Source organism: Mauremys reevesii, linkage group 8, assembly GCF_016161935.1.
Source record: "Mauremys reevesii isolate NIE-2019 linkage group 8, ASM1616193v1, whole genome shotgun sequence".
Lineage (NCBI taxonomy): Eukaryota > Metazoa > Chordata > Testudines > Geoemydidae > Mauremys > Mauremys reevesii.
In genome coordinates, this window is record NC_052630.1 from 78,345,707 (window position 1) to 78,371,584 (window position 25,878).

Here is a 25,878-nt window from a genome sequence, read left to right on the forward strand (position 1 = left end):
GTGGCTGTGGCATTTAAAACTGCATTGTCAAGGTCTGTTGAGGGGCACCATAATAATAGCTTTAGTCTTCATGGGTCCCTACCAGCACTGTATCTAGTGAAAGTCTTATTGCCACATTTCTGAGGGGTAAAGGTTGTCTCCATGCAGAGCATGTACAAGGCTTATACTCTGCTCTGTGCCTTCCCCACAGGACAATTTGGATTATGGAGACCCCACTATAACAATCTACACATAAGGAATGTACAAACCTATTTCAGCCCAGCTGTTGATTAGATGATGCAGTTATCCTGCTACTGCAGGCCTGGGATTTGGGGATAGATTCAATTCCCCCATGTCTGCATAGTACTTTTGTGACAGAGTGTACCAGGCCTTCGATGCGCTGCGGTCCTTCCACATGCTGCCCGGGGAAAGGAGCAGCAAACATGGGTCCTCCAAGCCTGCTTAGTGAGGCTGCACAGATACAGCCAATCAGAGCTAAGCAGGCTTAGATAAAAGGAGTTGCCAGACCTTAGCAGGTCAGTTTCTGGCTGGGACCAGAGGTGCAAGGAAGGGTGCTTCTCTTTGGAAACAGGAGCTTGATTGTCTGCATTTGTTCAAACTAGAGGAGAGAGGACCTGAAAACTTTAACTCTGAGGTAAGGGATGAAGATAAAGGAGCCAGGTGGGAAGAGGCACATGGAAGAAGCAGCAAATTATTGAAGGGAGTGGTATGTTTCTGCTGTGTACAGGGTCTTTGGGTTGGAACCTGGAGGAGACGGTTAGTCTGGATTCCCCAGCTCCGAGAAGGGGTCAGGGCTTGTTTAGAATCCCAAACAAAGAGCTGAATTTAAAGGACCAGAGCTGGGGCTGAAACCCTGGTGAGGGCAGATGGACAATTTTGTTTGATTTTTTTTATCTTGGAAAGTGGTCACTTTGACTGTGTGACCCGGCTGGAGGGATGAACCACTGAAGACAGGACAAGGGAGGTTGACAACCTGCAGGCAGTTCCAGGAGTGGGAAAAGGTCTACAGTACCCCACACAGCAGCAGGATGTGCTCAAGAGGTGAGTGTCTCCCATTACAACTTTCCATACAGTTCCTCTGCTAGGACCTTGTGCATTGGGATGGGGTAGTGTGGGGTGAATTTTAATTAGAAGCAGATAGGAGTGTAAGTAGAAAATTATCCTGCACACAAATACAAAATAAGTTGGGGCTCAATGCTGAGTGCTTTGACCTCATCCAGCAAAGCACCTAACCATGTGAGTAGTTTTGTTGGATTAGGTTAGAGTGTTAGGCATCTTGCAGGATCAAGCCCCTGAGTACTAGATACTTCTAGTTTATAAGGTAGTTACTAGTATGTAGGTTGTTATGGAGGTGCCAGTTGTGGCTTCAGGGTTTATGGTGAGTTGAATATCATTTGGGTATGTTGGAAAAGAGCATAATTGGCTTAAATATACTATGCTAAGTAATTTATGTGTTCTTCTTGTATATTATAAGCTATGTTTTCATGTAGGCACTGAACTATTTGTTGAATTAGATGACACAAGAGGTTTTTTATTGCTAATGCACGTCATCCTATTGATATTAAAACAAAGATCAGAAGCAGCATGAGTGACTCAGTGAACAAAAATTGCTGTTGAAATGGTTGTGCATTAGCAGTATCTATCTGATCCATATTACATGATGAGAAAAGTGAGGTGAAATAGAAGATTAATGAAAACAATCAATGGTAATATCAGTGTCCGTCCTCAATAAGTGTCAATTTATAGTTTCAGCAAAGAATCCTGTGGCACCTTATAGACTAACAGACGTTTTGCAGCATGAGCTTTCGTGGGTGAATACCCACTTCTTCGGATGCAAGCAGACATATAGTTTGTGTTGGAATCTAAGTACAGTATTGGGACCCTTGGTCTTAGAAAGGAGCTCCATGCATGTGGACTTTATATCTAGAAAGAGCTTCTTGCAGGGCTGGGGCCTTGAATAAAAAAGTTCTGTATTTGTGATGGTTGCCTGTAGACAAATATTTTAGTTTCATACAGCATGCATGTTGGAGCTACCCAATATTGGTTTCTATCTCAAAGTCTGCAGTAAGTTCCTCCTATCCTTCAGTAAAAATGCTGCAGAAATATATTTCTTATTTAATTTTGACTATTCTTTGAAATAGCAGTTTGCAGAATGCATCTCGGTGTACAGCTAATGACCCATGAGCAATAAGCAACTGTTTAAGTAAAATGCACTATGAAAAAGCTTTTACCAAACAGCATTTTAATATTTTAAATAGATTTTCCATTGCAGGCTCTTTGTAACTGGATTAGTTCTCTGATGTGTTCTGACAGAGCTGTTGTTAGGGATACTCCATTAACTTTGTCTGTCATCTTATTTTTCCCAGTATCCAGCATAACACCCTTATATTTCATAATTTGTATTGCTATCAGTGCTGATTTGTAAATGTGCAAATTATAATTAACAATGGCCACTACTTCTATTAAATATTAAATCATTCTTGCAGCTTATATTTTCCACAGCAGATGGAGCCCTGCGGTATGCAAATCAACTTTCCGTAAGTAGTCAGCAGTTTTTACCTACATTTTGGCTTTAAAAATACATTTTTTTTCTGTTTATGTTTTCTGTAGCATTTAGGTTAATATTTATTCACTGCAGATTCCTTTTCTCCCAATAAGAATTTCATGGACTATTACATTCTAGCACTGTGGTTTTGTTTCAGTTCATTAATAGCTCCTTAATCATATAGCTTGCTTGTAAAGTACAAACGCCTGCTATTTGTACTTATGCTGCAGTATTGCATAAGGAGAGGCATTTAGTTATATTTTAATATGTATAGCAGGAGCAAAAAATGCTTCTACCAACGTAGTTTTTAATTTGAAAACCAATCTATGTGCACATTTTTTTTTCCAGAATAAGCAAAAGCATTTAAGGTTTTATATTGTGTCTTAAACGTTCTATTAAATGTCATCAGCTGATTCAGGAAAATGTATTGCCAAAATATTAGAGACGTAAAATGTGTAAATGTAATGGATGCTCAGTACATGGAGGGGAATGTAAAAGTCCCAAATTTATCAGGTAACTATAAAGCAGTAAGAAACACTGATAGACTGTTACATTTTTCTGATATATAGTATCTTAAGCATGAAACTCTTATTTCTGGTATTTACTGCAGCACTTTTGTATTAAAGAACACTGATCCAAAATTAACACAGATAGCCTGACTTAAGAAAAATCTGGAATACAAGCAGCTTTAGTCAGGAAATTGTTTCACTGTCAATAGGAGCAATTGGAGAGGCAGCTTTTTCCAATGGTGGGCTCAGAGATTTTAGCCAAAAATATGAACACTCTGGGGTGGGGGTGTGGGTGTGGGTGTGCGTGTGTGGATGTGTGTGTGGTTTGAAATGGCTCATGGAAACAGAATTCAGAGGCATGAGCTGCCAAATTAAGCAGAGTAATGAAAACATCTCTGTGTCTGAGATCATCATTCAGTGAACTGTAATGGCTTGAACAGCACAGAATTGAATGGTAACAAGTTAGGGTCTTGGCTTCCTGCAATTTTAGAAGAAAGTTTGAATGACATGTTAAACAACATTAGTAATAAGTGACTAGATCTGAGTGCACTGGAGAACATGGTACGATTGCACATTAGCATCTTGCTTTATCTCATAATTCTGATTCACTGTTTACTTTTAGGTATTTAGCAATAAGTTTTAATCTACATTAGACCCAGGGAAGCATTCAGGAATGGAACTCTGGTTAGCTAGTGTGAATTGGTGAAGCCCCATTGAAATCAGTGGGGCTATGAAGGTTTACACCTGCTGAGGATCTGGTCTGTTGCTCTCAGAAACACTCTTTGAAACAAATGTGGGGTCCCCCCCTACAATTGGCAAGAAGAGAAGGATGTTGATAGCAGATGAAATTTATGAGTGTTGATGGCCATCTGGGCACTCCTAGATAGATAGTTTTATTACATAGGATTATTTTCAGGCACAGAGGGCAAGGATAATGCAGAAGATTTGTAAATCTGAATGGAAAGAAAACAACTTCTGGATTTTTCTGATAATACAGTGGTAAGAAACATCCTTTGAAGAACATTGCAGGGGGGAGAGAAACATCTTTACCCCTCCTGAGTTATTAATTTCAGTATCCTTAGATAAGGAAAATCAATTTGGAAAATCAAGCCATGAGCAGAAAAGTGCATACTGGGGAACTAGTAGGATTGTTCTGCCTAACATTTCTATTGTTAGAGTTGGAGTTTTCACTTTCATCAAGGTTACAAGACAGTGTTGCAAACTGGAGAAATGGTTCAGGTCCCTGATCAAGGGGAAAAGGGCCTCATAAAGGGACCGAAACTGGGCAGAGCACACAAAAAATTAAGGCTGTTATTAAAAATCATGTCATTCAAAATCAGATGGTCTGTTTTCCTCTGATCAGCTGGTGCTTAAGAATCTGTGCTTTGAAATTCTGATCAGATCAAAGCATCTGTGGAGTGTTTGAGATGGGTTGTGATGTGTACTGATGGAGACCTGTCTCATGGACATCAGTAAAATGTGAAGGAGTGCAAAATAAATCCATATAAGGCTGTATCCATGCTCTTCAGAAATCCAGTGTTAGGTGCTCAGGAGAGAGGTCAAGCCTCAGGTAGGCATGCCAGACTTGGATTGCCTCGATAGCCCCAATCTCCTTTGATGTTTCTATCCAGTTATAATACTGGGAGAGATTCAAAGATGAGGAAATTTGACCAGATCCTTCAGCTGAACAGATAGCTGAATTTTGGAGTCTTGTGGGGTGGTTCCGTCTGGATGAGAAATTGGAGACAGAGTCAGGGGTAATCCTTGGCGTAATCAGTTTATTCACAGAAAGAGACACAGCCTTTCCACTGAAAAGCAATAGAAATATACAGCACACAGGCACTTGCAGAAATCCCAAACCAGACACTTCATCTCTGTGCCCAGGAAACAGTTGTATCTCTGTGTCTTCCTCCTTAGAGGGTCACACTGCAACTGCTGATGCTATTGACTCTCTCAGCATGGAACCAACTGCTTTCCCATGCTTTGGAATCTCATAATACCTGTTAGCACTATACTTTGTCTCATGAGCTTGCAGTCTGGCTCCTGGCATCAGCCCCGTTCTTTGTGTCCAGCTGCTTTGCACAAAGAGTCTCAGTTGCTCAGGCTGTTGGGCACAACGGAAAATGCTCCAGCACACCCATTTATTTTAATGAAGTCTCTGACTGTTCTTCTTCGAGTGATTGCTCCTATGCATTCCAATTAGGTGTGCACGCTGCGCGTGCACGGCATCTCGGAACTTTTTACCCTAGCAACACCGGCGGGCCGGCTGGCGCCCCCTGGAGTGGCGCCGCCATGGCGCGAGTTATATACCCCAGCTGGCCTGTCCGCTCCTCAGTTCCTTCTTACCGCCCGTGACGGCCAGTTGGAACTGTGGAGTGCTATTCGTTCTCCACGACCCTAGCTTTCGCTTCTGATTTGTATATAGTTAGTTTGGTAGTTAGTTTGACAGTTACTTAGTTAGTGTAAATAGATAAGGTAAAAGGGGGGGGTTCCCCTTTTACCTCACCCGGTGCGGGCTCATGCCCAAGGCACCGGGCTTTAAGCCCTGCGCGGCGTGCCAGAGGCCTATGCCCATCGGAGACCCGCACGATGCCTGTCTCCGTTGCCTGGGCGAAGGGCACAGAACAGACAAGTGTTCGATCTGTTCTACTTTTAAACCGCAGACCCGGAAAGAGCGGGATATCCGCTTGAAGCAAATTTTGATGGAGGCGTCGCTTCAGCCACCGGCACCGTCCGCGCCGGCACCGCGGACTGCCTCGGTGCAGAGCGCACCGGCGGCACCGAGCCGCTCCACCTCCGCGGCACCGCCGATACAGAGAGCAGTTACGAAGTCTCGGCACCGCTCGCTTTCACCCGCGAAGAAGCAGAGGCTTGTGAAGGCACTGGCTCAGGTTCGCTCTGAGGACTCTGCAAAAGCGGTTGCGCAGCCTGCGGCCCCCGCGGTGCCCGTGCACAAGCCGTGCACCGAACCCTTGACTCCGGCGCCGCAAGGCCCGTCGAGTCCGGCGCCGCCACGCTCCCCGGTGCCGTCCGTGGTTGAGCCCCGGCTGCCGTCAACGCCGGAGACATTCGCCTCCGCGCGAGTGCTGATCAAGCTCATAGAGGCACCAGGCCTCCGGCCCCTGGCACCGCCGGTGCGGGCTGTCGTGTCGGCGGGGAAGCCGGCCAGAATGACCCGGCCACCGTCCCTGGACAGGCGACATGGATGACGCACCCGGTCCCGGTCCCGTTCCCAGTCCTGCGGCAGGTGTCCGTCCCGTCGCTCGCGATCTCGGCACCGCTCGCCTTCGCGGTACCGATCGCCGTCGAAATGTCGGTCGCAGTCCCGGTACCGCTCGTCATCGCGGTACCGGTCGTACTCCCGACGCCGCACGAGGTCCAGGTCACCATCGCGTCGGCACCGTCAGAGATCGCCGTCCCGGCACCGCGACTCGCGCGGGCGTTCACGGCACCGGAGGTCTCAGTCCCGGTCGAGCTCCCGGCGTCGGTCGAGCTCCCGGCACCGTGACGGACGTCACTCCCGGTCGCCTTCCCGGTACCGAATGGAGCAACATCGCTCTTCCTTGCCATCCGGGGACGGACTGCCCCATTCTGCAGCGCACTCTGTGAGTGCCTCGGCACCTCCGTGGCCATCTCGCAGCCCCCCCCCCTGACGAGCAAGCAGCAGACCCCTCTTCGGAGGCGGTCGTCCAGGGGTTGTCCTCCTCGTCCTCGCCTGATGAGGCTGTGGCCGGCGCGGCGACAAAGGAGCCTCCACCCATCGATGTAAAGGCTCACCAAGACCTCTTTCGCCGCGTGGCGGCAGCTATGGCCTTGCCGATAGAGGAGGTACAGGAAGACAAGGACCCCATTACGAACGTTGTTGGGGCGGACATGCCAGTGCGAGTTGCGCTGCCTTTTGTATGGACAGTGCAAAGGAATGCCACCACTATCTGGCAGACGTCTGCGTCCGTGCCTCCTACAGCCCGTGGTGTTGAACGAAAGTACTCTGTCCCTCCCACGGGCTATGAATATTTGTACACACATCCGACCCCGGACTCCCTGGTAGTCCAGTCGGTTAATGATAGGGAATGCCACGGCCAACCAGCCCCTGCGCCCAAATCAAAGGACGCGAGGCGTATGGACCTGCTAGGCCGAAAGGTCTATTCCGCTGGAGGCCTACAAATGAGGATAGCCAATCAGATGGTCCTCCTCGCCAGGTACGTCTTTGATATCTTGACGTCCCTGGCGAAATTTACTGAGCTCCTGCCGACAGCCTCCCGCCAGGAGTTCGCGGCCATGTTGGAGGAGGGGAGGAGGTCGTCTAGATCCTCCATCACAGCCGCCCTCGACGCTGCAGACTCAGGTGTGAGGACCTTGGCCTCCGGTGTGACGATGCGGCGTATCGCCTGGCTGCAGTCTTCCACCCTGCCGCCGGACGTCCAATATACACTACAGGACCTGCCATTCGATACAAAGGGGCTTTTCTCGGAAAAAACGGATTCTCGAATCCAGACTTTGAAGGACGGCCGTATCGCGATACGTACTCTAGGCATGCATACGCCAGCGACGCAGCGCAGGCCATTCCATCCACAGCCCTCCCGACCGGCCTATCAGTCTCGGTATCGTCCTTACAATAGCCGACGACAGGCCCAAAATCGCCGTCGCCCGTCCGGCAACCGCCGCAACCAGGGCCAGGCCGCTTCCAAGGCCCCTCAGGGGGCCAAGCAGGCCTTTTGATGGGACGCTCGAGGACGGCCCATCACTCTCCCTACCGGATCCTTCCCCGTTATTTTACAACCGCCTTTCCCATTTCTTTTTGGCGTGGTCCCAATTAACAACAGACAACTGGGTGCTTCAAACAGTCCAATCGGGATACCGCCTGCAATTTGTTTTGCCCCCTCCTTCCCACCCACCTTCCCTGTCCCTCTTCAGGGACCCCTCTCACGAGCAAGTCCTCTTACAAGAGGTCCAGACTCTGTTGAGCGTGGGTGCCATAGAAGCGGTGCCTCAAGACAGGCGGGGCAGGGGATTCTACTCCCGTTATTTTCTCATCCCCAAGGCGAAAGGCAGGCTACGTCCTATCCTGGACCTTCGCGAGCTGAACAAGTACCTGCTCAAGCCCAAGTTTCGCATGGTCACTCTGGGGACCATCATTCCCTCTCTGGATCCGGGAGACTGGTTTGCCGCCCTCGACATGAAGGACGCCTACTTCCACGTCGCGATCTATCCTCCCCATCGTCGTTACCTTCGGTTTGTGGTCAACGACACCCACTACCAGTTCGCAGTGTTGCCGTTCGGACTTTCCACCGCCCCGAGGGTGTTTACCAAATGCATGGCGGTAGTCGCCGCAGCCCTCCGATGTCGTCAGATGCACGTTTACCCGTATCTCGACGACTGGCTGGTTCGAGGTCAGTCCCGGCAACTTGTGATGGATCAGATGGCAGAAATCCTGTCTCTCTTTCAGCGGCTCGGTCTTCTCATCAACACCGAGAAGTCCACTTTGATTCCGACGCAGCGGGTGGAGTTCATCGGAGCGGTCGTTGACTCCACAGTGGCCAGAGCCTGTCTCCCTCGCGCTCGGCACCAGACGATGGTCTCCATCATCCGGAACCTCGTCGCCTTCCCTACCACGACAGTGCGCTCCTGCCTCTGCCTCCTGGGCCACATGGCCTCGTGCACGTATGTCACCGCGTACGCGCGGCTCCACCTTCGTCCCTTCCAGTCGTGGCTTGCGTCGGTGTACCGGCCACATCGAGACCCCATCGACATGGTGGTCACGGTCACCAGGACGACCCTCGAGTCCCTCAACTGGTGGCTTGACCTGGAGGTCGTGTGTGCCGGAGTTCCGTTCCACCCTCCTCGCCCATCCGTCACTCTGACCACGGATGCCTCAGCACTCGGTTGGGGGGCCCACCTGCGCGATCTCCACACGCAGGGCCTGTGGTCGGTCCAGGAGCTCGCCCTGCACATCAACGTTCGCGAGCTATGCGCCATCCGCCTGGCCTGTCGCACCTTCTGCACCCACCTGCAAGGCCGTTGTGTGACAGTATTCACGGACAACACCACCGCGATGTTCTACGTGAACAAGCAGGGCGGAGCCCGCTCCTCCCCCCTCTGCAAGGAAGCGATGCTCCTGTGGGACTTCTGCGTGACCCACTCAATTCACCTGGAAGCATCCTTTCTTCCGGGAGTGCAGAACGCGCTGGCCGACCATCTCAGCAGGTCGTTCCTCTCCCACGAGTGGTCCCTCCGTCCAGATGTCGTCCACACAATCTTCCGGAGGTGGGGGTTTCCCCAAGTAGACCTATTCGCCTCCAGAGAGAACAGGAAGTGCCACCTGTTTTGCTCGTTCCCGGGTCGCTCGCCAGGCTCCCTGTCGGACGCCTTCGTTTATCACTGGACGGATCGCCTCCTCTATGCCTTCCCTCCGTTCCCGCTCGTGCACCGAGTGCTCCTGAAGCTTCGGAGGGACAGAGCCCACGTCATTCTAGTAGCGCCGGCCTGGCCGAGGCAGCACTGGTACACCCTGCTGCTCGAGCTCTCCGTTCGGGAGCCCATCCCCCTTCCATTGTGGCCGGACCTCATCACCCAGGACTTCGGCAGACTCCACCATCTGAACCTGCAGTCCCTCCATCTTACAGCTTGGTACCTGAGTGGCTGACACACGCGGAGAGGGGCTGTTCTGCAGCGGTTCAACAGGTCCTGCTCGAGAGCAGAAAGTCTTCCACTCGCTCCACTTACCTGGCGAAGTGGAAGAGGTTTGCACTCTGGTGTGATCATCGAGGTCTTAATCCGTTCCTGGTACCGGTCCCTACCGTCCTGGACTACCTCTGGCACCTTAAGGAGCAAGGTCTGGCGGTCTCCTCCTTGAGAGTTCATCTGGCAGCGGTATCCGCCTTTCGTCCCTCCGTGGAAGGTCGGTCCATTTTCTCGAACCAGATGGTTTCCCGCTTCCTCAAGGGCCTGGACCGCTTGTACCCGCCGGTGCGGCGCCCTGCCCCGACCTGGGATTTGAACCTCGTGTTGGCCAAGCTGATGGGTCCTCCGTTCGAGCCCTTAGCCACGTGCTCGCTGCTCTACCTCTCGTGGAAGACGGCCTTCCTCGTTGCCATTACATCAGCAAGGCGAGTTTCTGAGCTTCGCGCTCTAACGGTTAATCCGCCATACACGGTCTTCCATGGGGACAAGGTGCAGCTTCGCCCTCATCCGGCCTTCCTCCCGAAGGTAGTGTCAGCTTTCCATCTCAACCAGGAGAACTTCCTCCCGGTGTTCTTCCCGAAGCCGCATGCCTCGCCTCGGGAACAGCAGCTGCATACCCTCGACGTCCGCAGAGCGCTCGCTTTCTACATCGAGCGGACTAAGCCCTTCCGGCGTTCGCCCCAGCTGTTCGTAGCGGTTGCTGACCGCATGAAGGGAGAGCCGATATCCTCCCAGCGGATTTCCTCCTGGGTCACTGCGTGTATCCGGACCTGCTACGAGCTGGCTCGCGTACCACCAGGCCGCGTCACTGCACACTCGACGAGGGCGCATGCCTCATCTGTTGCCTTCCTGGCCAACGTTCCGATCCAGGACATCTGTCGAGCGGCCACCTGGTCTTCGGTCCACACCTTCGCCTCCCACTACGCGTTGGTGCAGCAGTCTCGAGACGACGCAGCCTTCGACTCCGCGGTATTATACTCCGCCACGTCTCACTCCGACCCCACCGCCTAGGTAAGGCTTGGGAATCACCTAACTGGAATGCATAGGAGCAATCACTCGAAGAAGAAAAGACGGTTACTCACCTGTAGTAACTGTTGTTCTTCGAGATGTGTTGCTCCTATCCATTCCAGACCCGCCCTCCTTCCCCACTGTCGGAGTAGCCGGCAAGAAGGAACTGAGGAGCGGACGGGCCGGCTGGGGTATATAACTCGCGCCATGACGGCGCCACTCCAGGGGGCGCCAGCCGGCCCGCCGGTGTTGCTAGGGTAAAAAGTTCCGAGATGCCGTGCGTGCGCGGCGCGCACACCTAACTGGAATGGATAGGAGCAACACATCTCGAAGAACAACAGTTACTACAGGTGAGTAACCGTCTTTCTTGTATTCAAGACTCTGGATGGTGGGCCATTAGCACTTCTCAGCATATCGTGCCATTGGTGAAGAAGTTGGACTATATACAGACGTGGTCTGATTTTTCAAAAAATGTTGAGCACTCCTAGCTCCTACTCAAGTTAGTAGGAGCTGTGAGTGCTCAGCACCTCTGAAATTCTAGCCTTTGATGGCTAATGGAAGAATTTTGTAAGCTAATGAAGAAGAAGACAACAATTTGAGTGTTTGCAAGTCACGTGTGCTGTCTATTTGAATGCCAGACCAAACACACAGCTACAACAAAAATGTAGAGGAGAAAGTGTGCTGTAGTTGTCTAGAAGACACACAGTTGTGTGAAAGTCATTAGCCTTTCCTTACTTTGAAACACTCATAGAGGAAGTCTTGTCTAGAGGAGCTAAAGAAACATGAGCATATCTCAGAACTGATTATTGCCCTAATTGCACCTAAGTCTTATTTAAAATCTTCCTTATGAGGAGCTGATATGCAGAGTGAGGAAGCTGTGGGCCCAACTGGTAAAAGTTTCCTTTCCTAGGAATAGCTAGAGTTAACAAGTATTCTGATTTAGTTTTCAGAAGCTAAAATAGTAAGGGTTAGGCAGCCCTTTTGATGGAAACTTGATATTCTCAACATGGGAGGTTTGAGCTCTAAACATTCTCTAGAAAAGATTTTTCCAAAATATATATATGTGTGTGTGTGTGTGTGTGTGTGTTTTAAAGCATTGGGAAGTGCTGAACATGACTAAATTTGAAGTCATTCACTGCTTTTCAGACAACACAGTTACATGGGATGGCCAGTCCGCAAGAATTAACAGTGTGGAAAGGAGAAACAAGATTTAAAAAAGGAAATGTCTCTAAGTGTTCATATTTCCAAAAAGTTCCAAGATTTGATGAAAACAGGAGAATATAGAAAATGAAGGATGAAGTTTGTGCAGTAACCGGAAAAGCAGCAAACCACACTTTTATTTAGTAGTGGTGAATATAGGAACAGTAAGTCATGTCAAAGCTACTACCCACTCTGGCTTCCACAAATGACTAATCTCCTTTAGAAGCCTCAGGGACTCATTGGTGGAACAAATAACCTCTAGCTTGACCCCAAAGTCCCTCAAGTGACAGCCCAACTGAGCCCATGTTCCTGCCCATTCTCAGGCAAATATTTTAACACTACACATATATACTCTTCCATATTAGTATGCAATGATGGAGTTTTTTCTGCCTCTCTCAACTTTTGCCTGGATTTTGAAAGCAAATTCCCATCTTTTTTCCCCCAGTAACTCGCTGTATATTAGCAAGTGTGACAGACTATGGAATTTTTACTCATCCTTATCCTTATCTTTTGGTGTGAGGATAGTTAAGCAACTGCAATTGGGCCAAAGCATCTTTCAAACTGTCCAACCCTGCTTAGTTGGCTTGACCCAAATAGTCTAATAGCCCTGTAAGTGCGACTCACTTCCTGGGAGCAAGGAATGATGTATCTATATAGGGTGACGGTACATCTGTGAAGGTTGATGGCGCTTTGGCTGACCATGGCAACCAGAATTTTTTTTACAATGACTTTAAAATCAGGCATATAGGATTAAGGCTATGAAAGTTTATTTTGGCAGTAGTTCAGTTTTGTTATTACAGATTTAAAATTCATGGTCTCTTGAAAAGCACAGGAATGAGAACTCAATGCATGTGCAGAGTACATACATACTTCAAACATGTTAAATGTTTTTGAGTAGTGGAAAGATTTTGTCCACTTTCAGACTTCTCACCTTCATTTTTTTTGGATTATCATTTTACATTTGTTACATATAACTCCAGAGATCAACCATGCTAAGCTACCAGATACTTGTTAAGAAAATAAATTTATGAATTCCTGTTTGGGACACGCTGGTTGGAGAATTGTTAGAGTAGATTAGTTTTTCATTAGAGAAATTCCAAATTTGAGAAGCTCTGTTTACAGAGAATGTTTGATGACGCATCTGTGCTGAATTTTACAATACAGCAGTTTCATTTAATTAGATTGTGAACTCTTAATGACTTTCTGAGAGAAAATTTGCTTGCAATGAGAGTTAGAAAATATTAGAAGGGGTAAAGGACTTCAGAATACTTGTCCAGAAGAGATTGATAAAAACAGCTGTGAGATGTTTTTAAAATTTTAAATGGTTCCTCTTGTACTTTCCCCAAAACAACTGTGCAGTATATCTTGCTTGGTAATCAGAGCCACTATATCAAAATACTCTATTGCATACTGTAATTGGAGCTGGGAAACCTGTCAGGTCTCAATTTTCCATTCCTCCTCCCTTAACCAACAGTTTGCCCTGTTCTAAGCCCCATGTGTCAGCCCCAAAGTGATTAACTGGGGCATTCAGATATGGTGAAGTATGCTGTAAATGATCTTTCTAGAGGGACCGATATAGTCATCCCACTGGCCCCATTTTAAAGTATGCTAAGATTGGGAGCAGTGATGGTGGAAATATCTTTTCCAGAAAGGAAGTACATCATTGGTGACGCTTGGTCTAGCAAGCCCTGAGAAGTGGTGGTAGAATGAGGAATGTCTGTACTCGGTGTGGTCACACAATGTGGCTGTAAGGCCTGAGGGCTAGCTATCTGGGAGGCAGAACCACCTGAAGGGGCTGAAGAGCCATGTGTCCACTGTGGCAAGGCACCTTCTCAGTCTCCCCAGCCTCTGCTGCTTTTAGCCCTGGTGAGACAGGCTTGGGTAATGTGGTCCCCCTTGGGACACAGGGGAAGTCTGCTCCCCGTATCTCCACCAGTCCTGTTTAGAGCCTTTTTACTCCCTTGTGGGAGACAGTACTGCCTCTCCTCCTGGTGAGGCTCGCTGTCTTGCTGTTCCAACACTCCTGGTAGCAGGGCTCCTTCTCTTTCTGCTCTGCCCCTTTCTTCCTCCCAGGTAAGGGTTTAAAAAGGTCTCAGCAGCCCTAAGTTGGAATCAGCTGATCCTAATTAACCTCAGGTAGCTCCCCCTCAGCTGATTCTAATTGCTACCTTCGTAACCCTTTCTCAGCTGAACCTGATTGACCTGTAGTTGCCTCCCAGTTGATAAGGAGGAGGGCCTTTTAACCCTCTGGGACTGATTCCTGCCCCTCCCTTGCAGCTGTCTGTCCTGAGTTTATCACACCACATGTTGCTCTGGGGGAAAAAAGTGAGGCTGCCGAGGGAGATTTGCCTCAGTGACCCGAAGCTGACTGAACGGATGTGTGGAGCAGGCAACAGTATTGGATGCAATCCAAAGTGAGGCTCAGGGAGCAGCTCTACCTCCAGCAAACACCTCAAAAGGGTTTATTTAGAAGAGCAGCCCTTCCTTAAGGGAAAAACCTCTAGGAAGAGGGATTGGTTGTGTGTTGACTTTGGGGGGGGCGGGAAAGGGGGGGAGTGTGGCTATAAAATAGCTGATTCCCCTCACTTGTTACCAAGATACCGTCTAAGAGCCAAAATCAGTTCTAATGACTGTTTACAGCCAGGACCGGCGGTCGCCTAAGGCGCTAACATTTGCGGGGGAGGGGTGACGATGGTGGCCAGATCTTTGGCTGCCCCGGTCGTCGTCGGTATTTTGGGGGCGGGACCTTCTGTTGCCTAGGGTGTCAAAAAAGCTGGCAGCGCTCCTGTTTGCAGCACATAACTAGCCCACCCAACTGACAAGCAGCCCATCCCTAGGAAGGAGAAACATTTCAAGGGGGGCTGGCTTATGCTCAGCTAGCATTGGCCAAGAGGGAGTCACCTTCTCAAGTCCAGCTTCATCCTAAAAAATGTAGTCTTCAAAGTCCAGGATGGCTGCTAGTTGCCCAGAGGACCAGGACTGCAGAGTAGCAAGTATCACAAAATAGCATGAGGTCCAGTGCTGCTAAATGCAGCAAAAACTGACTGGAAATAGTGCAGTAATTCTAAGCCCAAACACTACCATTCTTTCCATTTGGGGAAGATCCAGGTTTCCTGATGTGCTGACAATGCATAAACCTTTTCACTGCTCCAGAAATCTGTGTTAGCTTTGTCTGTCTTCTGCAAATATTTGTGGTTGTCCCGAGATTCCTTGCTGCTGTCTGAATTGTGAGGCAGCATGGCTTACAATACTTTGTGGGTTTTATTGATTTCTTTATTTAAGTTCTTAAACATCTAATTGTATCATAAGTTCTTCATTTGCTTGCTGCCCAGTGGGTGTAAGTCTGAAGCGGCAATCTTCCCTTGCTTGTCAAAATGTGAACAAGTTACCATAAAAGTCAATTATAAATATATGCAAAGGCTAGATTGCCACATTGTAAAACAGCTTCACTGAAATAATAGTAGTTTTGGTTTCTGGTGTGGTTTTTTTGTTTTTTTTATAAATGCAGATATTTTGGTTTAATACTTGTTCTCCCCTTGTAGCGACTTTATTAGAGTTTTACTTTCTTCGAGTGAGTCATCTTGCATATGTTTCTGTAAGTGTGGAATATTCATTGCAATTGGCTGAGCGTCCCCGAGAGCTTTATAAGCACACAGTAACACATAGACTGTTTGTGCCTAGATAGTGCATATTCAAAGAGGGGTCAATTCAATCCTTTTTTGTGCTTCCCCTCTGGTAGGTAGTTCCTGCAGATATGCAGAGAATTCCATAACCAGAAGAATCCTCATGTCCTTGAAACAATTGTTTACCTTTAAAAATAATAATTTCCCCTGTATACCAACCCCCCCCCCCAACAATTTAAAAATAAAAATCTGTGCTGTGAGAATATTGTAAAGTTGGTGTCTGTTGACACAAAAGTGGTGTGGCAGAATTACTAGTACATGCATGCAGCAACCAAGATGGCACATGCCACTACAGTACAGAAGAATCAACATGACTAACCCTTAAAAAATGAACAATGGTTCTAACTTGTTTGTTCACAGTCACTGGTCCCACTAGAAATGGTCCTACTGGTTTGAAAGTTTAACTGGTTTGACAGATTTCCCATTGATATAATAGGAAATACTGGCAAAACTGTTCGGAAGTTTCTTCTAGGACGGAAGTGACTCTGAAGACTTTAAACATTTGACATACTTTTTCTTAACGCAGAAATAAAATAATTTATTCTCAGCCCTGTGTACTGAATTAAGAGCATGTTCATTTGAAGAATTCTTAAAGAAAATATTTATCAGTAGTGCCTTGATTTCCCGGCCAAGATCATTGCTCCATTGTGCTAGGCACTCCAGATAGACACAGGTTGATATTGTCTCTGCCCTCAAAGAGCTTACATGCTTAAATAGACAAGAGAGAGAAAAGAAGCATTGTTACTCTCTTTTTATGGATGGAGAAGCAAGGCTCTGAGAGATTGACTTGTCTGGGGCAGAACCAAGCATTGAACCCAGCTCTCCAGTCCAATGCCCTCACTTCAAGACCAGCCTCTCTCTAATTCTCAGGTTTTGTTCTGGTGAATACAGAATAAACCCCACAGCATCCCTGGTGTGCAAGATTGACGTAATGGTTATTTCACAGGGTGGCGTTTGCTTCCATGCAGAGGGTCAGTACAACTCCTGTGCCAATGTAAGTTTCCTGGGGTCTGGCACTGGCCTCTTTGCACTCCAGTAAGGAGCTCTTTTGAGTAGATACTTTGTCAAGGGAGAAATGGACATAATCTGCATTCTATTAAAAAATACCTTGGAAGCTTTGCTTTGAATGTTCTCCATTGTGACAATATGAACTACACAGTTGATAGGCAGACCCATTATTTCCCACGTAACATCAGAAGGACGTACAGTATATGAGCCAAACTCATGCAAGTAGCCCCACTGAAGCCAAATCCACCCTGCTTTACTAAAGCAATCAGGATTTGGTGCCCTTTTACTAGACCTGCCCTCTATTGCACTGTGCATTTTATCGGAGATAAATGGAAATAACCCATTTATCAAGTTTGGGGAGTCCCTAAATCTGTAAAACAATATTTTAGAAAATATAGCGCAGCTTATAGTCTGTATTTGGGGTAGGAAGAAAAGCAGCCATGGATTAGGCCATCAAGAGTCAAAAGCATAATTTGAAATGATAAACGTATCCATTTTAAGTTACACATTACTTTGCATAGTTAATATCACTATAATTAGTCATAGTTCCTGTAATTTATTGAGAAAGATGCTCAGCCCCTCTAGTGTACTACAGTGATGAATGTTGGAAGTGCAACTTTGGAAGCAGGAATCAAGAAAATTAGTAACAGTTGGAGAATTAGCATGTAAATCAACAATATCCTTTCTCTTGTATCGTGAAAACCAAGGGTATGCATCACATGCTGCATGACGAACGGGAGTGCAGAAGTTAGAATTTCAACCTGCTCTACATGAATAGGTCTGCTTTTATGGCAAGAAATGTTTAAAATCTTCTCAAATGTTAGAGTAAATCTGTAGTAAATATTTAAACTATGTATAACTCGTCACAAATAAATTAAGCTGATTTTATGCATTCTCTTTAATTAGAAGGGCACAGCATTTGTTGAAACGTGATTGGTATTATTCATTAAGCAAAAAATTCTCATTTGTATCTTATTATCACTATTCTGCATAAACCAACACAATTTGTCATGAACTCCCTCATTTGCTGTATCCTCAAAAAGCAGATTATGCTTATTTTTCATTTGGACAGTGGAAAATCAAGCCAGGTGTTTGGCAGCACCAGAGTGTTCAGGTGTAACTGTGCCAGTGATGGTACATTACTAGTAGCGTGGATGAAGAATGAGGCATGGAGAATCTTGGGACTGAGGTGCCTAGAGGCCCATCCCTTAGAGTGGTCCTGCTGATGAGACAGGTGGTGGTGTACAGAACCTTTAAAAAAAAATCCCTCCAAACACTTTTTTGTAATGTCAGCCTTTCCCCTTCAACTAGAAACTAAAAGTGCTTGCACATACTGCTGCTGTGTTTGAGTAGCCAGGCCTGTTTGTGATTGAGGGGTGATACCTTTGTCTTAAATATAAGGATTAACAATTCTAATAGTTAAACACACACATAATGTACGTCTGCCTAGAGGCACCGTCATGAGTTTCACCCATTGTGGGGTCGGAGAGTCACATAGTACTGCATTAAATTGTACATACAGGACTGATAAATGATCTCAAATACAGTATATTATGCAGGTTAGTTAATTTGTTGTATGTATATCTTTTGCCCTTATTTTTTCTTGACCTTTTACAAATCTTAAATATATCATACTTCATTCTCCTCTTATATTCATAAGTATAAATTAGCAGTAATACTCCAGATGTCAGTGGAGTTGCACCAGTTTAAAATTGGTGTAACCGGAGTAGCAGGCTTCCCATTTCAATTCAGTTTTTGTAGCTTTCATAACTACTGTGAGCATCATGGTCCAGTTGCAAGGGCATAGGAATGGGAGTTGTCATGTTGTCTGGAGTGACTCATGTTTCAGAGTGCCAGCCTCATGGCAGACTATCAAAAAACAGGGCAGACCAAACCCCAAACTGTTTGTATTCAAGCTGGCGGTCTGGCAGGACCCCTACTTCCAGCGCCACTGCAAAGAAGATTTTTAATACATATGTATCCTAGAGTTGGGTACCCAAAGCTGGGGTATGGAAGGCAAAGACTGCTGAATTCTACTCCCAGGAGAAAAGTGGGAGAATGAGTCACCCCCAGCCCATAATGATGCCCAGGCTTTCTGTCCTAAACTATTGCATTGCTGTAAGCTGTGAAACAGCAGATCCGCAAAGTGTCATGCATCTTGTGTCATACTCAGGGTTGCCCGGGGGGGGGGGAAGGGGCAATTTGCCCCAGGCCCCGGGCCCCACAGGGGCCCCAACGAGAATTTTTTGGGGCCCCTGGAGCGGGGTCCTTCACTCGCTCCGGGGGGCCCGTAAAACTCTTGTGGGGCCGGTCCCAGGAGCTTCTTCCGCTCCTGGTCTTAGCCAGCGGGGGGTCCTTCCACTCCGGGGCGGAAGGACCCCCCCACTGGCGAATTACCGCCGAAGCGGGACCCGCCGCCGACGTGCAGCTCGGTCTTTGGCGGTAATTCGGTGGCGGGGGGCCCTTCCATTCCAGGACCCGCCGCCAAAGTGCCCCGAAGACCCGCGGTGGGGGCTCCCCGCCGCCGAATTACCGCCAAAGACCGGGCTGAACTTCGGCGGCGGGTCCCGCTTCGGCGGTAATTTGGCGGTGGGAGGGCCCCCGCCGCGGGTCTTCGGGGCACTTCGGCGGCATGTCCCGGAATGGAAGGGCCCCCCGCTGCCGAAGACCCCAGGCCCCTGGAATCCTCTGGGCGGCCCTGGTCATACTCGCTCATATAGGAACCCTGTCCCACATTCCAAGAGCTTAGCTGAATCCTCACACATCCAGCTAACCTGTGGGCAAGAGCTGCGGTTCCTCCTATCAGCTGATGGAAGCTACTGTGGCAGCCTGCCAGCGTAGAGCCCCATGAGCAGGAGAAGGCCTCAACAGCAACAATTGACAGGAACTGAGGAATGGGGGCAGAAGGGGCTGGGACTGAAAAAAGATGGGAGCAGAATGAGGAAGAGTGATGAGGGGAAGGAAAGTATGGGGAAGGCTTTCCCACACCTATAACAATCCCCAGGTTCCCACTGTCCACCCACCTGCTGAAATTGTGCTAGTTTATACCTGCCAGTTGCACCTTTAACTCAAATGGCAGTGAATGGGAAAGTCCTGGTGTTACGGGTTGTACCCCTGGAGTGCAGTCTGGGAGCTGTTGGAACTGCTGTGCCCCCTAACAATTCAGCTGGGTTGGCCTTTCTCACATTGCTCTGATGATGATACCCAGCCAGCCTCTCCAGGCCCCGTTATCACCCAACTTGACAGCAAGTGGCGTCACACACCCAACTGAGTCACCTGAGTGATTTACCTAAGCCACTCATGGACCAACAATAAAGGCACCAGCCAATTTCCCAGCTCCCCAGTCTTGCACCCCTACTGGAGTATAAACCCAGAATTATATTGTCTTGCACTGAACAGGGGTCTATATGGTGAAAGCTCATTAAATAGTCCGCTCCCCCCTTGATGTGGGGAAGATATGCACATGCCTTTGTTAACAGAGCTAAGATTCCCTAACACTTCACTCAGTGACACACTGGTTAATATAAAAGAGGTTTATTAACTACAGAAAGATAGATTTGTGATTATAAGTGATAGCAAACAGAACAAAGCAGGTTACCAAGGAAATTAAACAAAATCATAATCTAAGTCTCACTAGATAGGATTTGAATCAGCAACATCTCACCCGGACTGATGATTCAAGCAGGTTTTAGCTTCCTTACACAGGCAGGGCTTTCTTCTTTCCCACTTGGGACCCCCCTTCCCTAGTTCAGTCTTTGTTTCGCCGGTGTTTCCAGGTATTGTCTTGTAGGGGAGTGAGTCCTAGTCACTATGTCACTTCCCCCTTATATAGTTTTTCTATATGGTGGGAACACCTTTGTTCCAAACCAGGTTCCCAGCCCAGTTGTGGAAAAGTACAGGTACCAAAATGGAGTTCAGTGTCATGTGGGCTGGTCACATGCCCTTTTGTTCCTTGCTGAGTCATAGCAGCCATTATTCATAGATTGGCTGAAGCATTCCCAGGTGAGGACAGGCCTTTTCCATGGTCCATTGTCTTTGTTGATGGGCTATTAGCACTGTTTAGCTTCTTCATTGTTGTACCTGAAAGGCTAGTTGTGCGTGTTTCAAACCACAACATCTTTCAGTAACACATACATAGCAAAACTTCATAACTTCATATACAGTGACAGCACATACAATCCAATGAGATATTAGTGTTTAACAGATCAAGACTTTTAGAATGACACTTCACAACGCATACTTTGTACAAAACATATCATAATTACATCACCATGGTAAATATGGGAGTGCTCTGGACTGGAGTGCAGAATGTCACACCTGGATTCAAATCTTGATGACTACCCAAATTGGGGGGGGGGGGGGTCGGGCGAGTGGTGGACAGTATGTGATTGTGTAATGAGAGATAACAATGCATAGATACAAGGGGGCTGAATTGAGGTTGCACAAATAACTAATCCTGGCATTTCCCATTTTATAGGTGCTTGACTTTGCAGTCTTATGTAGGAGTGTGTGTGTGTGTGTGTGGTGTGTATTGGGGTGAGGGTAAGCATTTACTGGGGAACTGTAGGCCACTAGTTAGCATCCAGGCCAGATCAATAGGGAACTGAGTGCTGTAATCATGTAATGAATGTTTGGTAGCTCATATGTGACATGAGTTTGGTGGGTCTGAGCTCCAGTTCCCACATCAGAAACCTACCACCATGCTTTGCACTTACTGGCACACTCAGCAGAGAGGCCAAGACCTCCATGGACCCCAAAGACTTAACTATTCTACTATCCCTAGAGAAAGTTCCCATCCTCCCAGATGAGACTTCTGGTAGGACAATGAATGTGTGAAGCTTGCTCTGCTACTGCCCTGTATAAACAAGAGGACTTCATTCACCACACTGGTTAAAATCTCACAATTAGTTTAAAGCTGAAATGTATAATTATATAGAAATAATTTTCTAATATACAAATTAGCTTATTAAATAATTAGCATTAAATAGAATACATAGCAACTATGAAACAGCTGCTACATGGTACCCCAGAGGTGGCTGTCTTTCAGTGCTGGATGAAATTATTTTTGTATAATGTGTATATCTTATTAAACCACTTCTAGGATCCTTCAGTAAGAAAGGAGCTTAATCAATGTTACTTGATAATAAAAACTTAAAGGAGCCTGAACATACTTCATCCAATAGAGTGCAGTTGTATCAAAAATAATGTCTAAACATTACAAGCAGAAGGTAAGTGTGTTTCATGTTGTTTGAGCTGATGAGTGGAGTGAGTAGAAGTGGTTAGGCTGCTTTAGGATCACTGTCTTGCAGGTGAAATTCAGTTACTTCCATCCCATACCTCCCTTAGAATTCTGGATCCTAGTAATTCCAGCATTATCTATGTTTTCTAAGGACACCAGATCCTTAATGGAAAAACTGCTGTTAGCTATGCATTCATTAGAACTGGAAATGGAGAGTCACTTTTCTAGCCTGGAGCCAGAAGGTGGGCTATCTTGGAGGCAGGGTTGATAGCTTTTGAATACCAGATGAAGTCTATAGATACAAGACTGGTATCATATGACAAGAGCCTTAAGCAGATGGATGACTGTGTGTATGCACTATAGGCTGTTGTTAATTTACTATCTAGAGACAATGGTTCTTTAAAATTAAAAATGAGTCATTGGAAAACAGCCTGAGAGGTCACAGCCTGTGGATTTGAGGCCTCCTGGTAGGCCTGTATTGAGGGGCTATATGCTGTTTGGAGTTATGAAAACTGCATTTTATAAAAGAAGGAAATGTAATTTTCTCTTGCTAGCTTTATAGAGGCATCTGAACTGTGCTCAAATGACTATTCATAATCTGTATTTGTAATGTAAAAGTTCATGTTACTAAATGGAATAAGCAGGCCTTGGTACTCAGACCAGGTATAGATTATAAAAGGCAAAGTTTTGTAAGATGAATGAATTGTAAAGTGCTAAAATGAGAGGTTTAAGTGTCTAACTGTACTTTTAAAACTCTTGCATTTTCCATTTACAAGAAAAGCTCCCATTTGTTACTCCTCCGTGCAGACCTCTGGACACTTATGGGTGTGCCAGGAAAAGGCATTTTCATGCTTTAATCTTTGGGAGAAAAGCTCCTGTCGTATCTCTTGAAGAAATGGCAACAGATCCTGATTTCAGTACTTCAGGGCTTCTCTAGAGGCTTCCATGATCCAAATGGAACAAATCACACACCAGGTCCTTTGTACAATTCCTAAAAATGAGTTGTGTGGCCAAGAAAGAGACCATTTCATCAATCAGGGAGAATAGGGGGCTCTGGAGAGCAGGACTCTCCCAAGCCATAAAGAAGGGCACTGTTCTGCTGCTTGCAGAGGAGGGGGAGCACAGCTCCCTCTAACTTTGAGCAGTAGCTCCTACCAGCTGTCCCAAAAGCAACTGGCTGAAACTAAGAGCTTGTCTTCACTACTGGGGTAAGTCGACCTAAGTTATGCTACTCCAGCTACATGAATAACGTAGCTGGAGTCGACATAGCTTAGATCAACTTACCACTTTGTCTTCACTGCTCTGCGTCGACGGAGATGCTCTCCAGTCAACTTCTCTTACTCTTCTCGGAGAACTGGAGTACTGGGGTTGACCGGAGAGTACTCTGTCATTGATTTAGCGGGTCTTCCCTAGACCCACTAAATGGACACTCGCTGCATCGATTGCAGCAGCGTTGATCTCCCCGGTAGTGAAGACCAGCCTTAAGCCTGGGGAAGATGACTAGGGAGAGCAGATAATACAATAGGCAGTGTATTGTATCTTACGGCAGAACCACTTCTGGACCCCCAGGTGCTGATGAGGTGGGGACCCATGAAGACTCTCAACAGCTCATAGCTGGTGCGGCAGCAAATACAACATCTTGGGTGGCCCTGGCCTCCTGCAGATTCTAGGGATCTGCTAGGTTTGGGAATCATAGAAGATTAGGTTTGGACCTCAGAAGGTTTGGACCTCAGGAGGTCATCTAGTCCAGCTCCCTGCTCAAAGCAGGACCAACCCCAACTAAATCATCCCAGCCAGGACTTTATCAAGCTGGGCCTGAAAAACCTCTAAGGATGGAGATTCCACCACCTCCCTCGGTAACCCATTCCAGTGCTTCACCACCCTCCTAGTGAAATAGTGTTTCACTAATATCCAACCTAGACCTCCCCCACCGCAATTTGAGACCATTGCTTCTTGTTCTGTCATCTGCCACCACTGAGAACAGCATAGCTCCATCCTTTTTGGACCCCCCCCATTTCAGGTAGTTGAAGGCTGCTATCCAATCCCCCCCCACTCTTCTTTTCTGCAGACTAAATTAGCCCAGTTCCCTCAGCCTCTCCTCATAAGTCATGTGCTCCAGTCCCCTAATAATTTTTTGTTGCCTTCCGCTGGACTCTCTCCAATTTGTCCACATCCTTTCTATAGTATGGGACCCAAAACAGGATGCAGTACACCAGATGTGGCCTCACCAGGGCTGAATAGAGAGGAATAATCACTTCCCTTGATCTGTTGGCTATGCTCCTACTAATTCAGCCCAATATGCCATTAGCCTTCTTGGCAATAAGGACACACTGTTGAATCATATCCAGCTTCTTGTCCACTGTAATCCCCAGGTCCCCAGGAAGACTCCATAAGGGGGGAAGGTCAATGCCATCTTCCAGAGAGGACACGAGGGGATCCTTGAAGAGATCCTCTCCAGAGCCCCCTTTCTCAAGTATCAGAGGACAGGTGGGTCTGGGCCTAAGTGAGAAAGATTAAGTGTGTATCACATACTTACCATTAGAAATTATGCTCAGATAGAATAGGCACATGAGAATCAAACCAGATAAGGAATATGAGCAAGTGGAGTGCAACAATCTTGTTTCCTTCTGTCCACAGCTTGGAGAAGTAAATGACTCACCTCATTCCAGCTCCTTTGTTTTGTTCACTTTATGTTTGTGCAGTGAAAGAGCAGTTTGTGAAAAATTTCTAGGTTTTTATGGGCAGATTGTGTTTGGGTTTTGTTGATTATTTATTTGGTACATGACAAAGAAGTCTGTTGTTCATATCTCCTATATTCTTCTATAGGCAAAGTGATGTTGCAGCACCTGCAGTAGGGAGAGAGCCTTCCCAAGGGATAGCTAACTGGGGCCCTTGACTCCAACACCTCTTTCAGGACACTATTTTTTGGGGGATGAGGGGATGGAGAGAGGTGGGGGGCAAAATTATATTGGTGCCACTTTGACACAAATTATACCTGGACTTCAGCATGGGATAGTCCCAGGATGATGATGTCAGTGTATTCAGTGAGGAAGAGGAATAGACATAAAGGTCCCTTTCTGATTTTGGCAACTAGAATAAGACATTTGGGATGCACATATTATAAGTGCACCCCCAGATCTGGAAGTAGCTTATTAAAAAGAGACTATGTGTAAAGTGAGTATGACTGTATGACCAGCAGATCTGCAACACCTAAATGCAAAAGGGATCCAGAGGATGATTCAAAATTCAATCTACTGTCCCTCTGGGCTGAGAAACCATCAGGCCATGGTAGGGTTTCACCCAATAGGACACATCCTCAGCTGGTGTAAAACTATATAGATTCATTGCTGTGTTTGTCAGCTGATAACATGGTCCTTATTGCCCAAATATAGGGCCACATCATTCTGACTTCTACAGGATTGGATATTTAAACAGTGTCTGAAATCTTTTGACTTCCTTTCCAGTGCATAGAATTAGAGCCACAGTGAAACTTAAACTCTACATCGAAAGAATAGTAAGAACGAAAAGTCAATGTGCTGTGTATTGAGGAATACAATGACAGTACCAAAAGGGCTGATGCTAAGTATGTGTTTTCTTTAGTAACACACTCAGGGGTACCAGCCATTTTCCTGTACATTTAATGATGAATGCAAGTGATTTTCCTCCACCCCCTTCATCAGCTTAGTTTGGTGAAAACAGGCTAGGGAAACTTTTTGTTTTAAAGTCAAATATGAAATTGCACAGGATTCTAATATCTTACAGAAGATTTTTGTTGTTCTATAAACCAGTATTTTTTTCAGTTGGGATAGTGCTAAAGCAAATGTTTCCTTCACTTCTGTAAATAAGTAAAATATTTTTTTAAAATGATGCTCAGCTTTCATAATACACCTTATTACACATTCATAATACATGTAGTTTTTACAACTACACCAAAATAGAAGAGAAATGAGTTTTGATTTTTACTCCAGCAGAAAACAACATTCTTTTAAGAACATAATTTAAAAT

General features: G+C 46.7%; 1 long non-coding RNA gene across 3 annotated transcripts in view; it reads left to right on the plus strand.

The window, feature by feature from the left end:
• Positions 1-531: 531 nt before the first annotated feature.
• LOC120370678 overlaps positions 532-25,878 on the plus strand; it is a 55,144-nt gene continuing 29,797 nt past the window's right edge. For 2 of the 3 annotated variants that reach the window (XR_005583875.1, XR_005583876.1), the window contains exons 1-3: positions 532-634; positions 904-1,041; positions 2,487-2,537. This is a non-coding gene — a long non-coding RNA (uncharacterized LOC120370678). Of the gene's footprint in view, positions 635-903; positions 1,042-2,486; positions 2,538-21,735; positions 21,825-25,878 lie in introns of those variants that run through there. The other variant, XR_005583877.1, reaches the window with a different exon arrangement.